This window comes from Diadema antillarum, unplaced genomic scaffold (assembly GCF_040938485.1).
Source record: "Diadema antillarum isolate AM-2024a unplaced genomic scaffold, OU_Dant_1.0 scf00000094, whole genome shotgun sequence".
Taxonomy (NCBI): domain Eukaryota; kingdom Metazoa; phylum Echinodermata; class Echinoidea; order Diadematoida; family Diadematidae; genus Diadema; species Diadema antillarum.
The window spans coordinates 2,337,208-2,348,737 of NW_027270983.1; positions in this window are offsets into that span (position 1 = coordinate 2,337,208).

An 11,530-nucleotide genomic window follows, 5' to 3' on the forward strand; every position below is an offset into this window, starting at 1 on the left:
TAGTAAAAAAAACCCCAGAAGTGATCGAAATAAAGTACATGTATAACTTTGCTTAAAGTGCGAAAAATGGAGAGACCCACTAAAAAGACAGAGCTTGTAGAATGTGGGCCAGACAGAGCTTGTAGAATGTGGGAATTGCAAAGATAAATTGTTGTTCAGGCATAAAAGACTTATCAAATGAGTTAAGTTGTACTAGCTAAATAACATCCATCCTCTTTTACCGACAGATTGACAGATTTGTTCTTACTTTTAAGGGAATTCATTTTGCTCAAACTCGAATTCAATTTTCTGATTTCACATCTACCACAGATAACACTTTTCATCTTGAACACCAAGATGCTTTACAATCTTTTAAAATTCTAAAAAATTCTTTTTAAATGATGTAATTTTTCATTACATCAAATATTTGTATGTTCAACTTGATCTTTCACAATATGCCGTAATCAACCCATTGAGGATAAGCTGATTTTGCTATTTGATAACACGCATTTCCCATAGACACCATAGACACGTTTTGGGGCATTGAAGGCTCTCGGAGAATTGCAGGAGGAACGGGTTAAAATTATTGATTACTCACCATGGAAGCATTCTCCACAACAAGAATTCCATTTAGGTTCCCATTAGAGTCCCACCTACTACCAACACTGATGGTTACTCCTGAAAAGAAAAAAACAAATAAGCCAAGTCTTTCCTAAAAATATTCTAGTATTGCTAGTAGTACTACATTCATCTGATATTATACAAACTGCTATTGAAGTACCACCAGTAATATGACACAGAGTTTTGTAATTATAGGAAATGTCCTGCTGTATTTACACCTGCATACTCTGTTGGAAATAAAATAAATGAAATCAAATGAAATCAAATTTGTTGAATAGTATTCTCAAAATACAAACAGGGATAACAGACCATGCATTTCCTGAAGAAGTTTTGATTTGATCAAGTTGATTTTATTGGTTCCTGCATTATCATTGCACATATTATGTGTGCATGTGTTGTTGGTAGCATAAAAACATATAGTTGCTTACAAAGTAATTTTGTCACCATTGAACTGACACTGCGTAACAAAAGTGTCAAGCATCACAATAGATAATACAGGACGCTAAGGACTACAGCTTATTAAAGTGCAGCTAGATCTACTTGCAGCCCTAAACATTCCTAACACTTATAATCTTGAAAGGAAAGATTAGCAGGGAAGAGTGACTTACATAGAGATAGGATAGAAGAACTTAGGGAGGAAGGAAAGGACAACTTGACTACAATGTACTTTCATCAAAGGTCTGCCTATTGTATGTTATTTTTTTAATACAAAGTTATATCACCTGTGTACAGTATAAGCTGTTATTTTCGCAAGGGTTTAATTTTCACAAATTTTGCAAATCACTGTTGAACCGCGAATTCACCAACACATGAAAATTTTGCCAAACATTGGTGTAATAACTATGGTGCACTTAAACAGCTTCTGTGTCAATTTGGGAAAACAGCATCTCATGAAAATGTCCATGACCTCATCATTCGCAAAATGAACTATACAAAAATAACAGCTTATAAAACACAGTGACTGATCAGAAAAGATCAGCAAAGAATGATATTCATGCTTTCTTACCAAGGTGCAAATTGAGAATTTTGTATGGTACGGTATACTTTGGTAGGTCATGGTCGGTCAAATATTAACAACTTTAGTCTAACTTGTCTGAAATTTAGACTGTCCTACTACAACTAGGTCTATACTGAATGTACAAGAATACAATAACAAGACTGCTAACATTCTCACATCAAAATCACGGTGGTTGAACCAAACAGAACAATCCGGGACATAGGCCCACTTGTGAGAAGTGTGTCACATGCTTCTGAATGGGCAAATCAATATCTGAATCTGAACAACTTTCTTACCGGTATGTACTTTCATATCTATGTGGATATCTCAAATTCTGGAAAACTAAAATTGAACCAAAACCACATTAGACACTTCATACAAATCATAGCTTATTCTAAATCACTCTGGTAAATTAAAAACAAATTCAGTCATTTTGGAAGCATCAATAATGACGTCAAATTTTATGTCATAGCTCAACATCTTATTCTTATGTGTGGTGTTTACAGTCCAATAGAAAAGGTTCAGCTTCCTTTGGAGACTGTTGAATAAATAATCTTCTACCAGAACCTCTCCTTTCACAACTGAGGGTTTAGTAGAGCCGAACTTGTCAGACGAACTTGTTACTGACAAGTTGGAGAGATGTACACTGACAGTGTCAGCATAGACATCCCATCAAGAAAATACTACTACAATAGCTAGGCTGGAGCTTTAGTTTCAGTATAGAGTTTAATAGCTAGGGCCAGGGCCACAGGGGCTGTTTCATGAAGAATCTAACGTTAAAAGATGCTGAAGGTTGACTAACTGCAACCAGCCCAAAAGTGAAGCTCCCACAGTAAGATAACTGTGTAGATCTGCAAGCCTTACAAGGAGTGCCCGGGGTGTCAAAAGTTGTTGGATTATATGCCACTGGTTTCCCTGTTCAGTTTTATCAGGTTTTCAGAATCCACTTTAAGTTCAAGTTATTATGAAAATTTTAAGAGAAATCACTTTGTCACTTATCAGATTTAACTTATTGAAGTTATGGTTTCATCTATCTACACACTCTTTCCAGACCCTCTACTCATCTCTATAAATGTTTGGTGCTGATGACAATGTAGGCCCCTAACCCTGGAGAGCTCCTCAATACAGCTTCAGCTGTACTTCGCTTCGCATTCCGGCTGGTCGCAGTTAGTAGGCCCTATACTTTTGTATCCATACGAAACTATCCATGGCATTAGACATCAAGCGCTGAAATGTTTCTTCCACTAATCCAGTTGTATGCTTACATTTAAAAGACATCTAGGTAACTTGTTACAATCTAGACCTCTACAATGATATCATACAGTGTGAGCATCGTTGATTGAACAGCCTTACTATTAGTTCGAGACAAAACCCTAACATACTCCCTACTCCTGCCCTCCTGACTCTAACATGTTGTTACAGACTCCACTAACAGTTAAACGGTTACCGGTATCAATTAATACTGTATAAGGCTCTGTCTTCTTCTGATTAAGTCTGCCTCCTTCAATAGGCTGACCCCATGAAGATTCTTGCAGACACTTCTTGAGTTCACTTCGACTCGAGTCCCTAACTACATGCACACTCACACACAAGGAGTAGGTCTGTGTCTGTGACAGTGTGTCCTGGTAAACGTTACAGTACTTACACTTACCCGGAAGAGATCTCGAAATGTTGAAAATGACTAAAATGATGAAAAAGACATCAACTCTTGCCATAGTTGAGCGATCTCGAATTCTAAACACAAATTCTAGTAGGACAATGAAGTTACGTTGTAGCGAGTTTTAGTAGCAAAGTGACTCTCACTAATGATAACCTCTCGTCAGAGTGTGTGCCGCGTAGTTTCTGTACACGGTATACGGTGGGGAGTTCACTTCATCTAGCTGACAGGCACAGAGATTATAATCTCTTTGCTGACAGGTTACACTTGCACTCACAAGGCGTAGGTCTGCATGGGATAGCCAGGGAGGTGGGCCTCGCTCTTCAACAACTCGGCGCACTTGAACGCGGGCCGGTCATGGATTGTGCCTATCACTGGACCCCAAGTCGTCGGAACCCCACGTATACTGTACAAGTGTACATGTACTACATAGGCCTATGCACACCCAAATTATGTGATTTTTTATTTAGTGAGTTGAACTTGAATTTTTATCAAAATTGGACAATCTGTTCGAAAATTATGATTTGAGTCATCACCATTGCTGGATGAGAAGACTACAACATTCCTTCACGAATGGACAACGACAGTGAAATTACAAAATATTTCACTAAAACAAACCCTAAAAACAAAACAAAACAAAACAAACTCCCTCGTGTTTAGAGGGGGTAGTTACCCCCTCCCCCCCCCCCCCCCCGGCCACATCCATAGACTTACGTAGTACACGGTAAAAGACGCACGTACACCATGGAACAAGAGGTGGCAGATAATCATTTTGTACCACGATTTTATAGTCTTTCACATTGCACTGTATAATTAAATTTTGTCTTCCTTTGTCGTCCCTGCTTATACAGCATTATATTCATCTCTCATATTGCCTTATTGTCCTCGCCGAACGAGTTCGAGCAGGGGACTATGAAACGGGCTCCGTACGTGTGTGTGTCCGTCCGTGCGTCCGTGCGTCCGTGCGTCCGTGTGTCCGTCCGTGTGTGCGTCCGTGTGTGATCAAAATGTTCAAAATGCTACTCCTTCGCCATTTCTAACCCGATTTTGATTCTGTTTGCTTTATATGATAGCACTACATGGGAGCTTTGAAACTTCTATACAGAATTTCAATTGTGACCTTTGACCTTGACCTTTGACCTATATTGTACATTTTGCTTCAAAATGCTACTCCTTCGCCATTTCTAACCCGATTTTGATTCCGTTTGCTTTATATGATGGCACTAGGTGAGGGCTTCAAAACTTCTACACAGAATTTTGACCTTTGACTTCTTTGACCTTTGACCTTGATTTTTGACCTATATTGTACATTTTGCTACAAAATGCTACTCCTTCGCTATTTGTAACCCGATTTCAATTCCGTTTGCTTTAAGTGATGGCACTAGGTGAGGGCTTCAAAACTTCTACACAGAATTTTGACCTTTGACTTCTTTGACCTTTGACCTTGATTTTTGACCTATATTGTACATTGCCTACAAAATGCTACTCCTTCGCCATTTCTAACCCGATTTTGATTCCGTTTGCTTTATGTGATGGCACTAGGTGAGGGCTTCAAAACTTCCACACAGAATTTTGACCTTTGACTTCTTTGACCTTTGACCTTGATTTTTGACCTATATTGTACATTTTGCTACAAAATGCTACTCCTTTGCCATTTGTAACCCGATTTCAATTCCGTTTGCTTTAAGTGATGGCACTAGGTGAGGGCTTCAAAACTTCTACACAGAATTTTGACCTTTGACTTCTTTGACCTTTGACCTTGATTTTTTTACCTATATTGTACATTGGCTACAAAATGCTACTCCTTCGCCATTTCTAACCCGATTTCGATTCCGTTTGCTTTATGTGATGGCACTAGGTGAGGGCTTCAAAACTTCTACATAGAATTTTGACCTTTGACTTCTTTGACCTTTGACCTTCATCTTTTTACCTATATTGTACATTTTGCTACTAAATGCTACTTCCGGCGGGGACATATATTACGCACCGCGTAATTTCTACTTTTCCTTGTTTAAATTATGGTATTCTTGTATGGGGAAGTACATATATCAAACACTCTTGGATAAATTACTTCTGTTACAAAAGAAGTCACTGCGTATTATGTCACACTGCATTTCAGTGTCTCATACTGATCCGTTATTTTTTGAAAATAGAAATATTTGAAATACAATTTAGGACAATGTATGTATAACTATAATAAAAATAATCTTCCAGATATATCATTTGAAACAATGTTTTCAAAAAAATCAATCCTTTCACAATTATCCAACAAGGCGATCCAATGAATTCCATTTGCCATTTTTTAAATGGCAAATGAAGAGGTATGTCATCTATACAGAGTTACTACAGGCCTATGCAGTGAGAAGAACTATATTCTGCAATGTAGTAAAACATAGAGAAAAGGCAGTATGCTTCCTGGCACAGGTGATAACAAATGAAATGGTGTAACATACAATGTTGATTTCCAGATACAATTTGGAAACAAAAAATGTGTAGATATGATAGGCCTATAATGTCATCAAAATCACGTTGGTATATGATCATAAAGCGGGGTTCCCACTATCGTGCGATCCATTGCGAACGCCACGATTGGACATTCGTAACTGATCGTAGAAAATTTGTTGAACTCGTCTGAAATTTCACGTTTGAACACGAGGTTATGCGAGTCAATACGCGTTGGTACGCTTGGATGCGATATGGTCACGATTGGTTTATTTCGAGCAATACGATCTGTCACGATCTGGTCTGCCGTTCAAATACGATCCGATAGGATTGTCCTGATTGAGTTCACGATTGGTACCGATCTAACATGACCATTACGACCGGGATCCCCGATCTGGTACGTGCAGCAACGTGCTGATACGTTCCAATACGAATACCGCGAACCAATACGGGCTGTTGAGATAAGATACGATATCTTTCACGATCGGGATCAAAAGCGACCCCCATTTAAGGCGCGATTGAACCCGAATGGGAATATTATAGTCCGGCTGACGATGTATTTGATTGTTTCCCTTAAATTCTGCAGAATAATTAGGCCTATTAATTTCATCCACAACCATTGATGATGGCAAGGGTTGACAGGTTGAGGATGAGGACAACGTAACCTTTGCAGTATTGTGAATGACGATTACGTTATCAGCCCTAGAGAAAGTAGCACCCAGGCCAGCCACAACCTCAGATAGTTCCTCATCTAATTCTAAACCTAAAGAAATTAATATATTGTTAAATCGACATACTCACCCTCCCCCCTCACAAAAAAGAAAAAAAAATAATGAACCCAAATACATAAGATCAGATGATTGCCCCTCTTCCCCAGAAAAAAACAAAACAAAACAAACGACCTTTCTCTCCAATACAGAAAGAAAATAATTATATAATGAAATGGAAGCTACAAAAGAGGATGGGATCATTTTCAATGTTATATAACGTAGTATTATGTGTTATATACGCTCGATATAAGAAAATTGGCAGAATGGATAGTATTGCTTGTGTGTTTGATTTCATATTCTTAAAGTGTACATATCATATGCCTTTTTATTTCAAAATGTCGTTATCTCAAGGGTTATTGAAAGTTTGATTTATTTGGCTTGATTTATTGTTTTACTTAATGTTTAACATAACTGATACACACACACAACAGAAAAGTGACTCCCCTAATCAAAATAATGTCACTTTTTAGCAAAGAAAAAGGAGGTTTTAAGCAACATTATTTCGCAGGGGTATATTGCAACACTTATTGACTAACTAACAGCGAAAAATAATGAGAGTGATCTTTATCGTCATAATACGGGTGATCTCACATCCACGATAATGGTCACTTTTACATTTGCAGTAATAATGAGAGTTGAAAATAACCATTTTCCTCTAAAGTTATGCTCTACCAAACACACACACACACCCACACACACAAATGACATTGAAAAGTGTCACAATAGACGTGAAGGGGTCAAACGATGGCTGATGAAACAACAACAACGCTTAATCATTATGTACAATACACAAACAACAGGATACTGCACCCCAAAAATACTATATAGTATACTTTTAAAAATTAACCATTTGCCTTTGATATGTGCTCATTCAAGCACGATTCATTGAATTATTCTCATCTTTGTACTGACGTTAGTCAATACGTGCAGTCATACAAATGCCATTTTATTTTTGCTCATTTTTGGTTTTCGTTACAAAAGTTACCCCATTTTGATTGCGGGAACAACTCCTGTTTTGCGTGTCTGTATAATAGTAATAACAACTTATTAATGATAACATCATTAGCATAATGTATGAAAATATCTAACAATCTGTAACACAACTTTCATATCTTAAAATCATAAAAATATGATTTTAATAATGTACCTTAAAAATTACAATTCAAAGCCCACACAGTCATACAATTTACCGTTTGGAAATAATAATCTGAAGATGCAGGCTACCACCTATCGGAATACAAAATATATGTAATCTGTGAGTAAAATAAGGGCAACTGGGAAAAAATAATGATAATACGCGGAAGTGAAGTGAAAAAGTCGATCCCGATTAACACGATTAAGAAGCACGATTAGATGAGATTTGCTGCGTTTAGATAGGATCCCAGGCGATCTGATGCGATGATCACGATCAAAAACTAATCGTGTTAATCGTAGAAAATTTTTGAACCGTCCAAAAATTTTCTACGATTAACACGATTGCCACGATTGACCTTAAGATCTGATACAATCTGATAAGACCATCACGCTTGCTCCACGATTAAGACCACGATTTCAATCGTGGCGCCAATCGTGATAGTGGGAACCCCGCTTTACTTGGAGTGTTACTCCAAATTTACAGGACTTGAATAGTGCTTTATTTTTTTAGTCAGCGACATTAAGGTCAGCCTAAAGAAGGAAAAATATTTTTGGAGATATCAACTAGAGGAACCTTAACTAGATGTAAATTATTGTATCTGAGATAAGGAGGCCTAACGTCTTTTGTCGCAAAACAGTGGGAGCTTCTAGAACCTGCATTTTTGGGGAAAATGTACACTGTTCTTTTTTTCGTTAAGTTATCACTCTCACTAATATTTTGTAGGTCCTATATTACAGTGAATGATTTGTCCTTACTTTAAATTGTTGTATCACCTTGTTTTATGTATTTCCTTTTATTGATGGAAATGAATTGTATTTGAATTGAATTGAATTGAATTGAACAGGCAGTTTGGATAATACATTCAAATTAACTATGCATCGTATAGGCCTACCTTTTAAACAAATGCCGGCTTGACAACCTCAGAGCTTGTCTGAGGCTTGTCCGACTTCGCAACAAGCATGTTTATGCAAACTGGATTCCAGCAACTAAATTTCATTTTAAGAAGAGGCAAGTTAATGGGATAGCTCGTCTCTCAGTGTTTTCCCGGGAATGAAACATCCATGAATTTGAATAGGGCCTACATTACGAAAAACGTCTTGACTCGCTGGCACGGCCTCACTCAATCGCATTAGCGATCGCATGGTCTGACGTCTACTCGCACGACGGACCATGGGATCATTCGTGCAACCATGGAGGTAGAAAAACCTCCATGGTGCAACTATTGTGATTGACGTCAAGCCACTTGCAATCAATCGTGACATGAGATCGACGGCGATTGAAGCCTGTTGCAGCCTGTCGTATATTATTGTCGCAAACGGTCGCATAAGAGATTCTCCCCTAAAAGGCAATCAATATCATCCTTGCCCTGTATACTTCGGTGGGGACTTAAAGGGATAGTATAGTATTGGTTGAGGTTAAGATTCAGCCTTTATTTTTCTTTTTGGCAACATTTGCAAGAAACAATTTTATGAAATGTTAAAAGAGCAAACAATTTTAGAAAAATTCAAAGTTTTCTTGATGAAAATCGGTTTTGAAATAGCTGAGATATCAAAAAAGAAAATAAAACAAAGAGTTGAAAAAATGAAAACAAAGAGATCGCGCTGTTTTGGATATCTCAGCCATTTCAAAACCAATTTTCACCAATTAAACTTTGAATTCCCCTTAGAATTATATGCTTTTTCATATTTCAGTGAAGGTTTTTCAATATCTTATATTAAAAAAATGTCATCAAAAGAAGCAGAGAACCAGAAGCCCCGTCTCAACCGAAACTGCACCATCCCTTCTTAGTATACCCTTCCTGTGCCCATTGGTCAACTGTGAACAAATTTTACACACAAAACTATAGACAGGTGATCAACAAGGCACACAGAGGGTTAAAGCGACATTGGTCCCGTGCTGTTTGCTTTCAAACGCTCATCGTTTCCCAAAAAGGGTATACGTATAATAGAAATCATATTTCACATTAAAAGTCAAGTTATAATTTGTCAACTTGTTGGCATGGAACTATTCGTCTTTATTTACGTCAATACTCTCGTTCCAAACTATTACCGTTCCTCAGATTATGCGTATTCATAACCGCGGCCCTGCGTGATCCACTGCCACGCAACATTTTTTCCATCTTCTTTTAACTGGTAATCGCGCCATCTGTGAATAACGAGTGGTAAGTCACTTCAGAACATAATAAGCAGGAGGAAAATCAGCGTGCAACATAATGTACAACATATACATATAGCGAGACGATGATATTTTCCAAAAAATTCGTGGCTTGTTGAGTTTTTGTTTGTTTGTTTGATTTTTTTAATTATCAATATATACCTGGGCGGATGGATTTCATTTTGTATGGACACAAAATACACGCATGATCCTTAATGTGTTATGAAGGAACGAGTGTTTCCCAAATGAAATCAATTACCGCTGGCGCTATAGTCCTTGTGCAGGCTGTCCTTCAATAAAACACTGATATACGTTGTAAATTGGTGAAGTACTGTGGGTGTTAGCTATTAAAACCTTATGAATCCATCTATTTCAGACTGAACATCTGTTCTCATTATAACAAGTGGGCATTTTGATTTATAATCATGTTCATTGTCGACAACTCATAGAACTTTCTCATACACGGAGTCCTTAACGGATCTTGAGACGCCCTTATCTCCCAGAGTAATTCACAAAATTTACAAGCTATGCTTCTCTTGTGATTTCCTCTTTTCCATATTATACAGTTAGAAAATAAAATTGTAGTTGCTAACTTGTTCATTTATCGAAATACAAAGTTGATATTACAATAATAGTATACGATGTTTTATTGTTGAAGCTTGTGTGATTCCTTTAAAAATTCTGTAATGATGTAAACGTTATGTACATTATTTTGTACTACTTTACATGGAAAAAAGCATTATTTGAATTTGAATTGAATTTCCATTGCATTGCGTTGTACAGACATTTTTTGTCTTGGATTTAAGGTTAAGAATGAAAAGTGCCAAATTATAGACATAGCCTTTCAATAGAACTGTATATTTCCAAAGTATAATGCCCACTGATGAAGTTATAAGATGAAATACAACGTGCTTTGCAGGGGCCGCGGAACGTTTTTCAGGGTGTGGGGCTGCCGAGCCGGGGAGGGGGGGGGGGGGGTAATGTCAATGGTGTCATCCCCTTTTTTGACAGAAACAATCTAAGGACGGAGACTTTGGGAACTCATGGGTGTTGTGATTTTTTTTTACATACAAATTGCCTTTTTTGCCGAGGCAAACAAGTGGGGGGGGGGGGGAGGGACTGCAGCCCCATCCTGCCGCGGACCCTGCTTTGTTTGTTGTTTTTTTTTTCTTAAAGAAATTTTCAACTTGACGATGTTACTTCATTAGCTTACTATTATGGAAAATGAACAAGTACGCCGTATGTATCACTGTTAAGAAGAACGATAAAGTATGTTGCGATCACTCTATGTAAACTCGTTATATATGTTATTTGTTGTTAATAAATGCATCAATAATTCTGTGATTCAAACATGGTTGTTATGATGTGGATGTTCCATCTATTTTTTCACTCCTGAACATGATTGTGATGCATCCTTTTCTTTTTTTTCACAGAGGATTATTCTGGATGAATATTTTTTTGTCATTTTTCAAAAAAATAAGCGTACAATGATTGGTATAATGATTTAGTTATAAGCAAGATTAGATGAACAATAATTTGATAAAAAGATTGGAAAGACATGTTGATTTTGAGCTGTTCATGATAGAGAAATAAATGGCGATCTGATTGAATTATGCATGCAATGGTAGAATGCATTGGTTTGACAGGAATGCAGATGGCTTTCGTTGGATAGACAGGTAGCTTTTCAAAAAAGACGACAGCCTGAAGAAAAGATGAGAAATATATAAAGCCATTATCCCTTCCATTATTTTGTCGTCACATTGGGATGACAGCAA